Source organism: Rhinolophus ferrumequinum, chromosome 9 (assembly GCF_004115265.2).
Source record: "Rhinolophus ferrumequinum isolate MPI-CBG mRhiFer1 chromosome 9, mRhiFer1_v1.p, whole genome shotgun sequence".
Taxonomy (NCBI): domain Eukaryota; kingdom Metazoa; phylum Chordata; class Mammalia; order Chiroptera; family Rhinolophidae; genus Rhinolophus; species Rhinolophus ferrumequinum.
Genome location: NC_046292.1, coordinates 9028670 through 9045133, shown reverse-complemented (window position 1 = coordinate 9045133; position 16464 = coordinate 9028670). Strand labels below are relative to the sequence as shown.

General features: G+C 50.4%; 1 protein-coding gene across 3 annotated transcripts in view; it reads right to left on the bottom strand.

Moving 5' to 3' along the window:
- PRDM2 (PR/SET domain 2) overlaps nucleotides 1-16464 on the bottom strand; it is a 112715-nt gene that overhangs the window by 10533 nt on the left and 85718 nt on the right. The gene's annotated exons all lie outside the window — the stretch shown is intronic.

The window sequence follows — 16464 nt, the reverse complement described above, 5'->3', positions numbered from 1 at the left end:
TGAGTTGAGACCCCTGCCTACCTGCCTGCCATGCCCTGCTTCCACCTCTTCCTCCTGCAGGGGTCAGGAGGGACCTCCTGGAACAATCCCGACACTGGTTGGGCCTCACAGCCACCGCAGGAGGCTTACACAACTCTCCACGAATCCTTGGAGTGCAATGCATTTAAGTCAGCCTCTGATGCTCTGCGTTTTGCTGAAGGCAAGGCAGAAGCTAAGGTGCCCAGGTATGACAGCCTGAGACGATGCTGAAACTCCCTGGAGGCCGGGTGAAGGCCCACAGGTGGCAGCTGCAGGAGCCACTGCCCGCGTCTTGACACCAGCCACCCGCCACTTCCAGAAAAGGTTGGCCCCACCTTCCCACATCCGGAAGCCCTCTTCTACTCCAGGGCAGCCTTGCCACTCAAATGAGGCCCCCTGGGAGTCAGGGGGGTGAGAGAAGTGGCGCAGCGCTGGGACGTGGGAGCCTGGTGTTTCAGGCCTGGGTCCCCGGCTGACTTGCTGTGTGGCCTCTGGGAAATGCCTCCACCTCTCTGAGCCACGGGACTCTCACCTATAAAATGAGGATGTCAAGCAAGGGGAAAAATGAAATGGCTTCATTCATGGAGCGCCAGCAGCATCAGAAGCCCTTTGGGGTGCTCCTGGAGCTCCTCAAACCCTCCCGGCAGCCCAGAGGCAGGGGCTATGCTGAGAAAGCCCAAGGTCTACACTCTCGGCCAAGGAGTTGCAGCCAAGATCTGAATCCAGGATCACCAGACACCAGAGCCTGGGGCCCCTCCAGGACAGCCCGTGGAGTGATGGGGACAAAAGTGCTCTTCTCAATATCCCAAAAAGCCAGATGGGGTGGAGCCTTTGCCCACAGAACAGACACCCATCCCCCCACGAAGCCAGGAGTTGGCTTTGGGCTGGAATTGTGTTGGCTCAGAGGACCCTGACATGGGGGGTCCCAAACTCCAACGTTCACTGGAGTCACCAGGGGTCTGAAAACCACCCTGACGCCCGCTCCACAGCCCGCAGTTTCTGATTTAGTAGGTTTGGGTGCAGCCTGGGCCCTGAGAAGTTTTGACAGCCAATGTTGAGAGCCACCGGTCTCAATCCATCCACTCGGACCTGCAGCATCGGCAGTCCTGAGGGGCCACTCAGCCCCCACCAGACCTCCTGGGTCAGAATCTGTGTTTTAACAAGATCCCTGGAGAGGCATCTGTACACTGAAGTGGGGGGAGTGGTGGCGCTTCGGGACACTTTTAGCAGAGCCAAGGCAACCTGCTGGGGGCAGTGTGTGAGGGGCCTGGTTCTGCAGCCCGAGGTTGTGGGGTGGGAGTGGCTCTAGAGCCTCGCGATGTTTTGTAGAGAAAGTCTCCAGTGCGAGGCGAGGGCTCGGGAGGAAAATGAAAGTGGTCCTTGGGGGACGGAGGCCACGGTTTGAAACCCTCACTGGCCTGGAGGTCCCTGAGAGTCCTGGAGTGGAGGTGTGGGGGCTGGTGGGGGCTGGTGGGGGCTGAGGGCGGTGGGGTGCCGCCACTGACACCTGAGGGGTTGGCATCACGGCCCTGCTAGCGGTGCTCGGGCGGTTTTCTCATTTAATTGTCCCTTTAACCACGTGCGATGGGTTATTGTGCCTTTTTTATAGCTGAGGGGACAGCAGCACAGAAAGGTTCAGTAACTAGTTTAAGGTCACAGGGAGAGGTGTGAATAGAAGGAGAAAGGGAGGAAGGGGGAAAGGAGAGAGGGAACCAGGAGTCGCAGGAGTCTGACTCCAGAGCCAATAGATTCCTCTCAGCAGATGGATTTCCTTCCGTCTCACCAGCTCTCACGGACGCCCTGTGCCCGATGCTGGCTCCCGGTTTGGCCCCCACGCAGCCAAAAGACCAATCATGTTCCTGCCCCGTGGGCCTTTTACGCCAGGTCCTGAGGTCTCCCGAGGCCATTAGTTCCCCCAAACCTGTTTGGCTTGAACTCCAAATACCCAGCATACGACAGCTCATAACACAACCCAGTCAACGGGAAGGCTGCCCCGGCCTGCCATGACCTCAGCCAAAGGAAGCTGCCAGTGGGGACATCCCTGCTGTGGCCACCTGTCTCCCTGCCAGGACAGGAGAGGGACAGGGGACCCCAGAGGCATGCCGAGCGGCCCTTCACTCAGACGAGGAAACTGAGCCAGAGTAAGGAGGTCACTTGCTCAAGGTCTCACAGCAAGTTGTTCTTGGGAAGAAGTGAGGGGACACGGCTGGGCTCACTGCTTATTTGGTGACACTCATGACGGGGAGGAAGGGCAGAGTGAAGCCCCAGCGGACTAGGGAAAAGGAACCTGGGAGGTCGGTGCCCCCGGCGAGGGCACCAAGCACTCTGTAACTGCCCCCTACCTTCCTGCCTCGCCCACTGGACTGAGCCCCGAGAGCACAGCCTGTCTACTCACTTCTCACCCAGCCACCTGTCAGCTGCCGGGCCCGGCACAAGGACGTGCGCAGAGAATGTTCCCTGAACAAATGACAAGCCTGGAGCCAGGCTCCAGATGTATTCAACCCCTAGAGGTGCTCACAGACCAAATCATCCAAGGAAGTGGCTTCCGGGAGGGAGCCTCGCCCAGACCATGGGACGTGGTCCCCACTTGGACAGTTCTTTAAACCCGACTCCACAGGCAGAGCTCTGCCCGTCACACCCTCCCTGCTCCGCTCAGCGCCCTGGCTCAAGTCCAGAAGACGTCACACCTGCAGAAACAGTCACAGCCTGGGATGTGACTCCTTCCTTCGCATTTCTGCCTCTCACTGCACTTCTCTTCTACGATGTCCTGCTTCTAGCGCCTAAATGCCATCCCTTCTCCTTCTCTCTGTCCAACCCGAGACAGTCTGCTTTCTTTAAAGGAAACATCTAAGAACGGGCGGAAGCCAAGAAAAAACCCCATGAACAAGTGTGTCAAGACGTGAACGCACAGAGAGCAGGTCCTCAGCCGGGGACAGAAAGGCACGGATAGGCCTCCCAGGAGGTTCAGGTGGAAACGCTCTTTCAAATGGTAAGTCTATAAGCAAGCTAAGACTGTTATTAGGACCACTCCCTGTTTTAAAGCTGACTTGGGCCAAAGAAGTTCAAAAGATGATTAAATGAATCCAGGGACAACTCCCACGTTTGCAGTTACTAGGACTAAGAGTCTCATAAGCCCTGGGTGGCATCTGCTCTGGTGACAGGATTTCTAGAACCTGACGTCTGGTGCCCATCCAAGGGTGCTCACAGACAGGCAGCAGCCTCGACGGAGCAGCCTCTTGGGAGGCCAGGGGTCTCCTTTGATACCTGAGGCGTCACTGAGACCTACCTGAGTGTGCTTGGCTGGCAGGGTGTCCAGATGCAGGGCTGGCAGGGCCGTGGGAAAGGCACGATTGCTATGCGCCTACACAGGGCGTTCGTGGGGTGACCACGCTACCCAAAGGGCCAGCGTGCCATGGGCTGTGAGCCCTGGCTAGAAGTCTGCTCCCACCCCTGCTCCCAAAGCCCCCACCGTGTCCTGGCTGCCTCACCTGGCTGCAGGGCGGCTAGGGCTGGGACAGACCAACCTGTCTTACAGGCGGGAGACAGAGGCAGCCTTCAGAGGCTCAGTGACTTGGACGCAGACCGACTGACCACTCTGGGCTGCTCAGCCCACACCAGGACCCGCTCATTGACCCGCCCGACCAGACACCACCGGGCACTGACGACTCCTGTCTGGGCGCTGGCTGACGTGGAAATCAAAACCTTCCTAATGCTCCTCCCACGGTCACAGCTTGTCCCCACCGAGGTTCGGTGGAACAGGTTTTCCGAGATGCCACATGTGTCGTCCTCGTTATCATCTGCCTCATAGCAGCTAACATTTCCACGCTTCCTACACTCTGTGCCCAGTGTTTGGCATGGAGCAATGAGACCTTTATGAGATGCTTACACATTTTATACAGGAGGAATGAAGGCACAGAGAGGGTCAGCAGCTTGCCCAAGAACACACAGCCGGCAAGAGGAACAGCCGGGATGGAACCCCTGGCCATTTATCTCCAGAGCACAGGTGCACAAAGCCAAACAGGCGTGTCCCTGCAGGATTTCTGAGTCCTTAATGTGACGACAGGCAGTGTCTGGGAGGAGGACACATAAACCCCAAACGTCGCTCTCCGACTTATCTGATAACTATTTATCGACTGCCTGCGCTGTGCCAGGTACTGGGACACCGTGGACAGCCAGGCAGACACACTCTCTGAGAACACAAGGAGAATTCTGCCAGGGGATGGCTTTGGGCTGTGCTCAGCCTCAGGGGGCACCCTGTAAGCACCACTTCTTAAAAAATGTAATTTATCCTTTTTGGACAGAAATTGCCTGAAGTCAGCCATATGAAGCCGTATGTCCTGATTTGATTTATTCTCTCTGGGAGTCAGATTTCCAACTCTGCACACACACATGTACTGTCATGTGGCGCCACAGGGCATGCTGAGGTGTGCAAGCCTTGTTGTCCACACACTAAACAAGACTAGGCGTTCCAAGGCTGTCATCAATACTGATCGATCAACACCTGTGCTAGGCGCTGCGGGTGCAGCAGGAAAGCAGGCAGAGCTGGCCTTGGAGCTCAAGGGATGTGCGTTCCGGAATGGGAAGGTCATTTATTACCTGCATAACACACAAGTAAATACAAAATTACGAAGTGTGATGGGCATTAAGGAGAAAAAGCAGAGCTACCAGAGCTCAGAACAAGGAAGGAAACTGATCGCAGAAGCGATCACCATGAGTGACTGTGTGTGCGCACGCACAAACATGCAGTTTCTGCTTACACCCCAAGACGTGGGTTCTGTCAAACATATGGAATACATTTAGGATTTCTTTCACTTGACCATATTGTCTTTTGCTTTATTTTGGGGTGGAGGGAGCACAGAATGCATAACTTACTTTACCCCCAGGGGAAAAAAAGAAAGGGCTTCTAGAAGAGGTCATTTCTGTACCTGAAAGCCACTCCTCGGGGATGGGGGGTGGGGCACTGTTACTACCCACGACCCTCACCCCCAAATCTTTCCTGCCCCCCTTTCGTGCCTGAGTCTCAGAACGCGTTTTACACAGAGGATTCAGGAGTTTGCAAATTGGAAGGAGACGTCATCAGGTCTCTTCCCCAGGCCTTTCTCTGACTGAATAACAGATCTGGTCACACGGGGTCTTTTGCCTTTCACAAGCAGCAGACTGGAGAGGTCAGGTCCTGGATTTTCCTTGGGGTCACACTTGGCTTGCTGCAGATACGGTTTTCCAGATGGAAACAGCTGACCATCTGGAGAAATGGCAGGCAAGGTAGGTAGAATGTGGTGGAGACGTCTCCTGAGAAAAGTCAGGGGGCCATCCCCACCTGCTGTGCAGGCCCCAAAATGTTCTACGATGGTGGAGGGAAAAGCTACTTGGAAAAGCAAAGCAAAGAGTGTCTGCTCAACTCCGGGAGAGCCTGCCCCACCCGAAGAAGGTCCCAGTTTGAATCCACCGCCGCCACCGCGGCTGGATGTCACAGCAGTCCCCTCCCTACCCTGGGCCCAGAGCTCTCCGAGGCTCTTCCACACCTCACCCACCCTCAACATTGGAGCCCCCCCCACCCTGGCTCCATTCTTGGGCTTCTTCTCTTTATCTGTTAAACTCACTGCCTCAGGGACTCCAACCCCATGTTGTAAACAACCTGTGTACTCCAAGGAGTCCCAAATTTCTATTTCCAGCCGGGTGCTTTGCTCTGAATTTCAAACCTATATATTCGACAGCCCCTTCCACATCTCCCCCGCCCCGGCCCCCACCCCGTCCCATGCCTAATGGCATTTCCAACTTAACATGCTCCAAACTAAATTCCCGGAACACACGTCACCCACAAACTGGCTCCACCTGCAGTCCTCACCTCAACACTGAATGGCAGCCCATCCACCCATCTGGATGCTTAGGAAAAAAAGAAAAACACAAAAAAACCTGTCATCGTCCTTGACTTCTCTCTCTCATCCAATCTTCGTCCGATCCTCAGCAAATGGTGTGGCTCTCCCTTCGAAATACATCCAGAATCCCACTGCCACAGCCCAGCCCACCTACCATCCATTCTCGGTGGCCACGTTTGCTTCCCAAGTCTGTATTTCTAGTCTTGGCTCCTGTCAGTCTGTTCTTAACAGATCAGCCAGAGTGACTCTTACAAAAAGCAGGTCAAATTTACCCCTCCCCTCAGAATCTTTACAACAGCTGCAACGGTCAGTATAAACTGGCCCCTGCTTTCCTCCCGTCCTTATTCCCCTGCAGCCACAATGGGCTCACTGTTCCTGAGGTACGCCGGGATGCCTCCACCTCAGGACCTTTGCACCTGCCATTCCCTTGGCCCGGTGCTTTCCTCCTCTACGTCCACAGGCTTGCTTCCTCCCCTCCAAGTCTTGCTTAAATGGTCCCTTTTCAGTCAGGCTTTCTCTGACTCTTGTATTGAAAATGGAAGCCCCCATTTTCACTCCAGAACTCTCTATCTCGTCCTCCCTTGCTCACTTCCCTCACAGCACTTACCATCTCACTTTATATAGTTACTTCCTTGTTTGTTGCCTGTCTTCTCCCCCACTAGATGCTAAGTCCCATGAAGGTCGGGACTTGTGTCAGCTTTGTCACTGCCATATCCTCCTAGAGCAGTGCCCAGCATGTAACAGCAGGCACTGGATCAACGTCATTGAATGAAGGAACGGATGGATGAATGAATGGAAGGGCCAACATCTGCACTATCTTTCTTGACGAAATCACACCCATAATGCGTCATCTCTGATTTCCAGTTAATGTCTCACGTGGGGCAAGAGCTGGAGACACTTATGAAAGCAATCTGAGTGCAAAAACCTATGCCTTTATGCAAATCTTTCATTGTTTCTCACGCACACCTAGTTGGATGGCAGTTTTCAGGCAAATTCCTATGAGCCTTTCTAAGCATTCGACTTGTTTTTCATAAGCAACTCTATGCTCATCCTTCATTGGTTTGGATACTATTTAAGTCACGCCAGGTACAATACTAAAGACAACAAATAAAACTGACCTTCGGCCACATTTGAAGGCTGGGAACCGGAAGTGCCCAGGCTGTCCTCACGAATGTCAACAGGATGGTTTACAGGGTCCACAAGGGGCATCCATTACTACGGCTACATGCAAATCAGCTGAGTTTCAACTATATTTATGTCCCTTTACCCACAGTTGGTCCTCTTAACAAGCTCAGAAAGATTCCTGGTACCGCCCCACCCTCCCAGGCCCTGGACTCTGCAAGGTGTTCTCACATCAGGGACTGCTTAGGTGAACGTGCAGGACTCGGTGACGGCGTGATGTGCAACGGGAGGCCTGCATCCCCCAAGTGCTGGGGCCCTTCCCTTGACTTGGTCAGCGGGGTCACGACCCTGTGCAGCAGCCCTGACTCAGGAGCGTGGGGCAGACGCCTGGTGCAGAAACAGGCAAGGTGAGCACCTTGCACCGTGCAGGCCGGTCAAGCGCATGTGACATCGTGAAGCCAACCAGCGTGTAAGCTGGAAGAGGAAGGGATCCGTTGTTTTCAGCAAAAATAAGAAAACGCAAGGAAAGTCAGCCCAGGCTGTGTACTTTGGAGGCTCTTCAAGAGAGGGACCCCTTCAGAGATGTCAAGGGTTAAAGCTGGTGACGGCAGAAGGAAAAGCCTATTTCCAGAGTTGGGGAAAAGGATTTAAAAATGGGAAGGACTATTTGGATCGATCTACCTCAGGAAGTTCAGGATGCCGAGTTAGGGCCACGGGAGCCTGTGTGCAGACTGGGAGGGCAGAATATAATACAATTTCACAGCCAGACGGGGCCTGCTAGTGCACGACTTCCTTCCCGTGTCTGGTTTAAGGACTGGCTTTCAGTCCATATGCATAACCTTGAGGGCGGTGCCGTGGCTCTCCCCTTTAATACCGACTGTAATTAACTATGTAACTGGCTATAGTGAACCGAATAACCGATAACCAATCCTTTTCTTTCAACCTTATTTTAACTGAGCATTTGCTTATCCAAGTGACACTCTCTAGTGCCAACAATTCATTGCCCCAAAATTCATATTATAAGCCAAACTCATGAATTAGGGTCAGATAAGTGCGTCACTGCGGCGATCTTTTTTTTTTCTTTTTTCCTTTCGATTCCATAATACTAAGTGCCTACCATGTGCTAGGTGCTGCAGCAGGTGTGATACTAAGCTTGTCCTAAGTAATGACCAAAGGTCACACCTCAGAAAGATACATGAAGAGAAACAGTGGGCAAGACAGGGAATCTCTAATTCCACCTCGGCTCGGGCACTAACTCTTGAGCTCCCCGGCTCATCTGTCACAGGGTGGGTATTAGGATAAAAAGACATGTAAGTGTTCTGAGAGCTGAAAAATGCTATACATATATCACAGGATTTGTCAATAAGCAAAGGAAAATCATTTAAAATGAAAACCGAGAGTAAGTCAATGAAATGATGAGATGGGGTGATACCATGTCACTTTTTTCCTAAGACCCAAGTCTGGGAATTCTGGGTCAGAGTCACTTGAGAAGCTGATAAAAATAAAGATTTCAAAGACTCACGCCCCCAGAGATGAGTGTAGTAGGTCTGGAGTTTTTAAGAAGCCTCCCAGGTGGTTTCTGATGCAGATGGTCCACTAAGCAAATATCCATCCTGGTGAACTAATGCAAACGAGGGCCCCTTCACACACCAGGGAACAGACCACCTGGGAACAGATGAGAAATATAATTGTGGCCTCATGCTGCAATTAACAAGGCCAGAGGAGCTGGACGCGTGAAATACTCTCTCCTCACCCAAGCTCCTATCCCATCAGCTCAGGACATCACCTAAATAAAACACCCACGGTCAGCGGGCACTACTGGGCTGTATCTGCTGTTGTTACAAATAGTTTTAAGGGACAGACGCGTATCATTAACCACAGTGAAGTAAACACAGCATGTATTACAACTCTGATACCTGCCACAAGTTTATTCATCAAAATGGTTGGCGCCTACAGGAAGGCAAAGACTTGTTTTCACCAAACTCAACTCGTAAAATTCAATGGTGCCTAAATATGAAGGAAGAAGATACGGGTATAAAACACCTATAAACCTATGCATTGGTTATTAGAGAAACTCTAAAAAATTCTGGAGTAATATCCTGAATTAGGGGAAAAAATACCAACAGGCAGGTTTATCAGCTTCCGTTAGAAGTAATGAGACGGAATGAACCCCAGGTGCTTCCTTACAGATTCAACCATTTGTTAACACTTGGCACCAAATAAAATATTTATTCTAAGCCTTGATTAAAGGAGAGAGGCGTAGAGAACACCATTCTGTTCCCGAACGAAGGTACTTTGCCTGGCAACAAACCTTCACCGGGGAAGACTATGCATCTTGCCCTAACTTCTATTTCATTCTCTCCCCAAATTGTTTATGACTCATGTGGGTTGTAGGGGCTTCAAAAACAGCAGCCTGTGTGTGCTCCACTTAACACTCTCCTATCTAGAGTTCATTTGTCCAGCAACGTCACTTACCAGCAAAGAACCAAGAGCCAAGACACATTTTTAATGAGGAAGTGCAACACGCCAGCAGATCCACGGGATGAGCGCGCTCTTCTTGCAAGGGAGGTCCCTGGTGTTCTCGGGCCCTACCTACCTGGTTATTCGCGGAGGCCATTAACAGGACCACTATTAGCTCCCCAGCCCAGACGGTTAACAGAAGCGGATCTGAAGGAGGCCAGAAAGTGCAGACAATGCCCATAAGTGACAGGTGGAAAAGGAGACGGTGAGCACCTCCTTCTTAAAGCATTTTTAAGTCACGTCTCCACTGCCTGGATCCCGCGTGCCTGCATCATGTCTGAGGGCATCACTTCTCCACAGCCAAGTATTAAACGATGGTTACTTGAGCCTTCAAGGAAAGGTAAAAGTGTGTCCGGTGCAGTTTTTAGATCAGGGAAGGAACAGATACCTTAGACCGCAGACAGCGAACACCTGTGCTGCAGGTCCATTTCCCGCCACCCCCCCCCCCCCCCCCCACCGCACTCCTTTCTGCACCCACGGCAGACACAGGCACCCGGCCCTCTGGCCCTGAGTGTGACCCTGCCTCGGAATCCAGCCACAGTGGCTCCCTGTGCACACATGGAAATCTACTTGCCAACCATGGCTCGGAAAGACTTCCATGAAAATAGGAAACCACGTTGTCACGAAGGAGGGCACATGCGGCCCCAGCACAGGTCCTCACAGCAGGCCTGGCTGAAACCTTGTAGTCCGACCTCCCCAGAACAGACAAACGGACCAGGATCAGGAAGGAGCAAGTGTTCGCCTCCTGCATTCTGAGTTTGCTGCTTGTTGTCCACGCTCGGCAGTTTGCTTACCAACAAGCAGTCTCCCTGCTTCTTAAAGGAGCTGCCGCTGGGAAGAACCCGCACAGCCAGGCCTTCCCTCCCAGATCTGCAGACGCCAGGCGGAACTGACTCATACTGACAGATGGGGCCAGACTCCCTGGACTTGTTTCCTGGCTCTGCTCTTACCAACTGTGACCTCGGGCAAATTGCTTAATTCCTCTGTGCCTGTTTTTCCATCTGTAAAATGGGAAAACATACCAGTATTTATTTCACGGGGTTTTTTTTAATGATTAAATGAGGTAATGTATGTAAAGCCCTGATACCAGTGGCTAGCAAGCACTTGAAAATATCAGTGATTGTCTTACATTATTTCAGTGAACTGCGGTTCCCTCGTTAAGTTTTCATGGCTTCATTTAGTGCTCATGAAATGTTTTCTTCTGAACGTACCTTCTAAAATGTACATTTCAGCTTTGAAACTGAACACCAGGAAAAATAGTTATATGGCAGGTTGACAGAATAACACCAATCACCTCTCTTCTCATCTTGACTTGAAAAATGACTTCCCGTTTTACTGCTCATTCTCTCTACTTCTGCTGGCTGCATGGGAGCACCTGATGCAGAAAAGGAGCAGCTGCAGCCCGTCTGTGAACAGCTCAGGCCCAGTTGAGACACAGCAAAAGCCCGTGGGGTCACTGATGGCGTAACCAGGAGTCACCTGAGGGCCCTCTCTGGGCAGAGGCAAGAGATGAGGACATGTTCCGGCTGCTGCAACCTGTGCTGTCATGAAACCACATATGTGGCAAGTCAGCTTTGAGCAGAACCCACGGCTTTCAATCGGGTTCAATGTGAGATTATTCGAGAGGGTATGTTTCAGACATAATAATGACAGCAGCTGACATTTATGAAGCACTTACTTCGGCAGGCAGCATCTGTGGTCCTCACAAGCTTAGCTTTTGGGGTCAGACTGATCTTTACCACCATTTTACAGATAGGAAAACGGGGGCTCAGAGATGAAATAACTTTCCCAAGGTTACGGAGTGATGTAGCCAGGATTCAAATATGGTATTCAGTTAAAAATATTTACTGAGCAGCTACTACATGCCAGGCACTGCTGTACAGGCTGGAAATGCACCAGTGAACAAAACAAAGTCTGCGCAGGTAGAACTTCCACTCTAGGAGGAGAGGTATTCGGTCAACAATGGTTAACAAAACACGTGGAAGAGTTAAGTTCCTCCAAAAAACAGCAGAGCCGAGTCAGGAGATGGAGTGGGACAATGGCAGTTATTTCAGACGGGATGATCAGGGAAGGCTTCTTGGAGGAGGTGACAGCTGATTAGCAGCTCTGGGGCCCGAGCCAATGCCCTCACCTAAATTCCACCGCCTGTGATGAAATCACAGCGCAACCTGCAAACCAAACTAGGGCTGGCCTGAACCGCACCGACTTTCACGGAAGGCAAGGGGCCGCAGGGAAATTCTAAACTCTGAATTCCATTCTTTGATCATGACCGCCACCCTGAACCGAAGCTCCACATGGATGAAGTTCCACAGCCTCTCTGCAGCAAAGCCCGCTCTCTGGGCGATGACATCAGCATGAGACATTTGCGGGACACAGTGCATTAGGTGTTTTCGCTCTGCCTTTAAGAACATGGCTCTGAAATCCGACGGCCAGGTCTGAGGCTCTCTCACTTCCAGCTGTGTGACCTAATGTGAGTGATGCCCTCTCCAGCCTCGATTTCCCTGTATATGAGAACGCTTTCTCCCTCTGGCGGCAGGAGAGTGTCAGACAATGAAAAGCCAAGCAAAGCACTCGGAACAGGGCCCCTGACGTAGGAATGGCCAGGAGTACCCTCGGCTCCCTCAGCAGCGTCCAGCTACCTTCTGAGACCGTCTGCGGTTCCCAGGACACAGGACGGAGTCCATCAGACCTACAGCCCGATACCTTCGTGATCCAGCCTGACCCTTAAAGATGTTTTCTGAATGGCTGAATCACTACTGCAGAATGTGCCTGATTTCACAAGTCCAATAATAGCTTGCAAATGGAAGCCATCTGAAAATGTCCCTGAACTCAAGCTGGGTTGGCAAAGATTGGATGTGATTATAAAAAGGGAGAAGAGAACATTAGCACAAGGAAAATTGAATCCATGTGAGTTTTAAATAACTTCATTCCAGTAAGAATATTAAAACATTACAGTTTTGGCAATTATTAAATACTAAAACAAATGCAATTCTGTTCAATTGAAATCCTATTTTTAAGTTAAAAAACTGAAACTGCCAGAACTGTATCCTAAGACTGAAATCCCCTTTTGTTATAAACTTACCTGTGAAACAAATTTCAGGGTTCCTAATTATTCCTATTGAAAAGTTACATTTAATGCTAAGACTCAGTGATTATCTGAGCAAAATTCCAGGAGAGTAGGGACTTCTTTAAACCTTGCTATGAAAGTCTTCTTAAATGCTTCCTGACTCAGAACAGAAACCTGTACTTTAGATCCCTCTGTAGCTTTGTCGTTACTGAAATGACGACACCCCCGTTTTCTCCCCACTCACTGGGTAACTCGGGTAGCACCCATCAAGGAATGTTCAAAACCGTCGGTTGTCTGGCTTGGTGCTGTGGTTTGTAAACTGGACAGGGAGAGGCAGCACATTTAGTCACTAACGTCTTCTTGTACAATCTTTTTCTCTGGAACATCCGCCTGCATTTTGGGTCACTTTCTAGAAGAGGCAGTTGAAAAGGAATCCAGCAGGTCCACGTGAGGCTGAATACAGAAGTGCGGACAAATCCTACTACCTCAATAGGTTCGGCAAGTTAATTCTCATAAAAGCAATTCCAAGCCCCTTTTAATGTCTCCCAATAGAATGTAATTTCTCCAACTGCAAGTCATTGAATGCAGTCATGATATTCTCCGATTCTTCTTCTTAATCTACAGAGTAAATAACACCTACACACACAACACCCTCCTGGCTCTCACCCTGTACTTTAAAAATAACTATTGGCAAAAACTTAACCCTTTGTTGTACATAGAACCCACTATTTGCTAAGGTAGGAGAGCAGGCCGGGGTGGGGGTGGGGAGGGTAATGCCCAACAGATCCAAGTTCCCAAGTGACACTGGAAGACACCTCCCATGACCCCCGTTCTCTTCTTTAGAACGATTTTCAAAAACCACAGCCTATTATTATAATGAGCTTGATTTCCATTCAACAGGTTTTTGTTGACTCATCAGTTGGACTCAGAAAGGCCTGTGACGGGGGCAGCAGCATATTCCACGGTTAAGAGTGAGACTAGACATGTCTTCCGAAGAGCAGCTCCTTGCTCAGACAGCCTCGCTGCACCAGGAAGATTTCCTTACCCACAAAGGGACAACTCTGCTTGTTCACTACTGCAGGAAAAGCCTTGAGGGAGGCTTTTACATTTAAAGGAAATGAAGCTTAAAAACACAAAACAAAAAGAATATTGTAAAAATGACAGAAAGGATGGTACAGCTTGGAGGCCGTTCACATCCCAGCTCGCCACTTGAAGACCTCGGGACTCCCCGCCGAGTCTGTTTCTCCATCTGTAAATGATACCAACCTCATGACGCTGTCAAGACTCAAGTTTGGAAAATGCTTAGCACAGTACCTGTGCGCAGAAAGCACTTGAAAGCCACATTGAATCCTCCCAGAGAGATATCAGATTGTTTCCACTTGGGAGGAAGAAGCACAAGGGTGGGGTGGGCAAAGGACTGAAGTGCACCAGTGCAGCTGGGGCGGTGGCCCGGGAGGTCCCCAAATGGGAGACTGAGGCACAGAGCCTGCACCGATCAACCAGTGAGCAGTCTTACATTTTTCCCTCTACATTGCACCCACTCAAACCTCAAGTTTTTTTCCCATTTTTTTTTTTTACACTGATGTTTCAAATTAGGAAGAATTTTAACTGTAATATGTATGGATGGCATCATTCCCATCAAACTGGAGTTTTGGTTTTGTTTTCCCAAATCCCAGAGCACCGCGCATTTAGGCTCTGCATCTTGTAGGCAAATTCCCAGGGGAAGGTCAAGGCACCCGGAGGGAGGGGCCCAACAGGGGCTCTGGCCTTGGAATAAACAGGCTGAGAAACTGCAAAAACTGGCTGTTCCTTTCCCTCTTGAGGCCTATCACCTCTTCCTTCCATAACGTCCACTAAGACCTTTCTACAGCCCAGGGCTCGAGACTGGCTTCAGCACAGCCCTTTACCCTCACCCCCCAGATGAACTGGACAGCTTTCGGACAAATGGGAACAAGGATAGTTACTACTTTGCAGGATGACGGTAAGGATGAAATGCGAGGCTCAAACCAGAATACACAAGTACTTCAGCAATTAAGAGCTATCCACATTATTTTTCCTACATAAATGCAGAAATTCTTCAGTGTGCACTGAAATTACCTGTGAAATTTAAACTGCAGGCTACGCAGGCCCAATCCCCAGATAGCCTAATTTAAAGGTCTGATTATAGGGCCTCGGAGCTGGCAGCCAGACCACTCTGGGTTAAGTCTGAGAACCACTGAGCTAGAGGGCAGGGCGTGGTTCTCGTCTTTTGCCAGCCAGTACCTGGCATCCAGCATGGTGTCATCAGACAGGTCAGCTCAAGCTCTCCCCTCCCCCCAGTCCCTCAGGGTGGCGTGACCACACTCAACACTTCAGGATACCCTTAGGAGTGCTTGACCAGCCACTGGTTGAAGAGAGATCAGACCCCGAAGTGACAGCAGCAGGACTGGTGCCACCAGGGAGGTAAGACCTCGGGCTGCTGGGCCTCCTAACACGACAGGAATGGCAAACCTTTATAACTATCAGCCTGATCCCTAGTGAACCGTACGTGTGGTCTTTATTATCAGAGAGAAACTTCTTCTCACCCACCTGTACTCTAATCCACTTTCAAGGTAAATTGCCCTTTATGAACTTCTTTATGGGTATAAGCCAATCTATCCAAAGTGAGGTTCAATAGCCAATCAAAACCCACATGAACTATCAAATGCATTAAACGAGCTGTAAGTTTAGTAGTCGCTTTAACATCAGTATTAAGTCAGCACTTTGAGATTCACACTCAAAGACTAAGCTAGAAGCATCTTCTCGACCACTCAGCCTTTGGAGGAACTGTGACAAAAGTAGGAGGTTCTGATATGAAGTCTAAAAAGGCGGGGAACGCCACCGCGCAAGTTTAAATTCCCTCAGGGTCGGGCTTTTTGTCCACTCATGTCACCTAGGCACCTACAACACATCGGGTATACAGCAGGTGTTCCATCAACTAATGTGGTTCTGTAAAACATCTTGCAAAAAGTACTTGTAACCACCAAATTAAAACAGCCATTCTAGAGGAATTTGTCATCAGAAACTGCGACACATGCTTCAAAGCAGCAGCAGGGTCATCCGGCTTTAGGTATTAACTTTTTAATTTTTTTTTAATGTTTAACTCCATAGAGTAAAAGCTACCAAAATGGGGCAGCTCGTTCCTGCCAAGACAGGAGTTCCGTGACTTCTTGAGGACTCCTCCATTGAGTAAATACCTGAGTGCAAGACAGGCCTTGCCCTGGCTCCTTCGGTCCGGGGAGAGAGTCTGTCAGCATCCATGCCCAGTAAGAGACCTTCTAGAAGGAAAACACCGAGACCATCTCGTCCATTCCCACTTCTGGCAGACTGGGAACTAAGATCCAGAAGGCACAATGACTCGCCCGAGGATAAGCCACCGACGGCGGGACGCAGGCCACACGGCACTTGTTGGCCACCTGCTCACTGCGGGCGTGGAGGGAGGGGTGAAGGTGTGCAGACGGCCAAGACTGAATCCACCCCCCTCCCAGTGCGGTGTGCTCAGTACTCCATCTGAAACAACGAACACTGAAAGCTATTTCCTGACTCCATCCATCTCCTGTCTCCTCCTCCCTGCTGGGCGTTTTAACATGGGAATATAGGCGCGAGATGAGGACGTTTGGCCAGAGGTCATAGACCTTCAGATTTACTGCCTTTCCCTAAGAAGGAATGACACACAGATATAAAGAAAATATGAGAATGACAGGTGCCATCACGTAGGACTATGAAACTGCCTGGTGTTCAACCATGTTTAATCTCAAGACAAACAGCAATCCCACATACACTTCCTAGAGATGTTCCAACTTCTTTGTGTCATTCTTTGGGGATCCTTAACAATAAAAATCC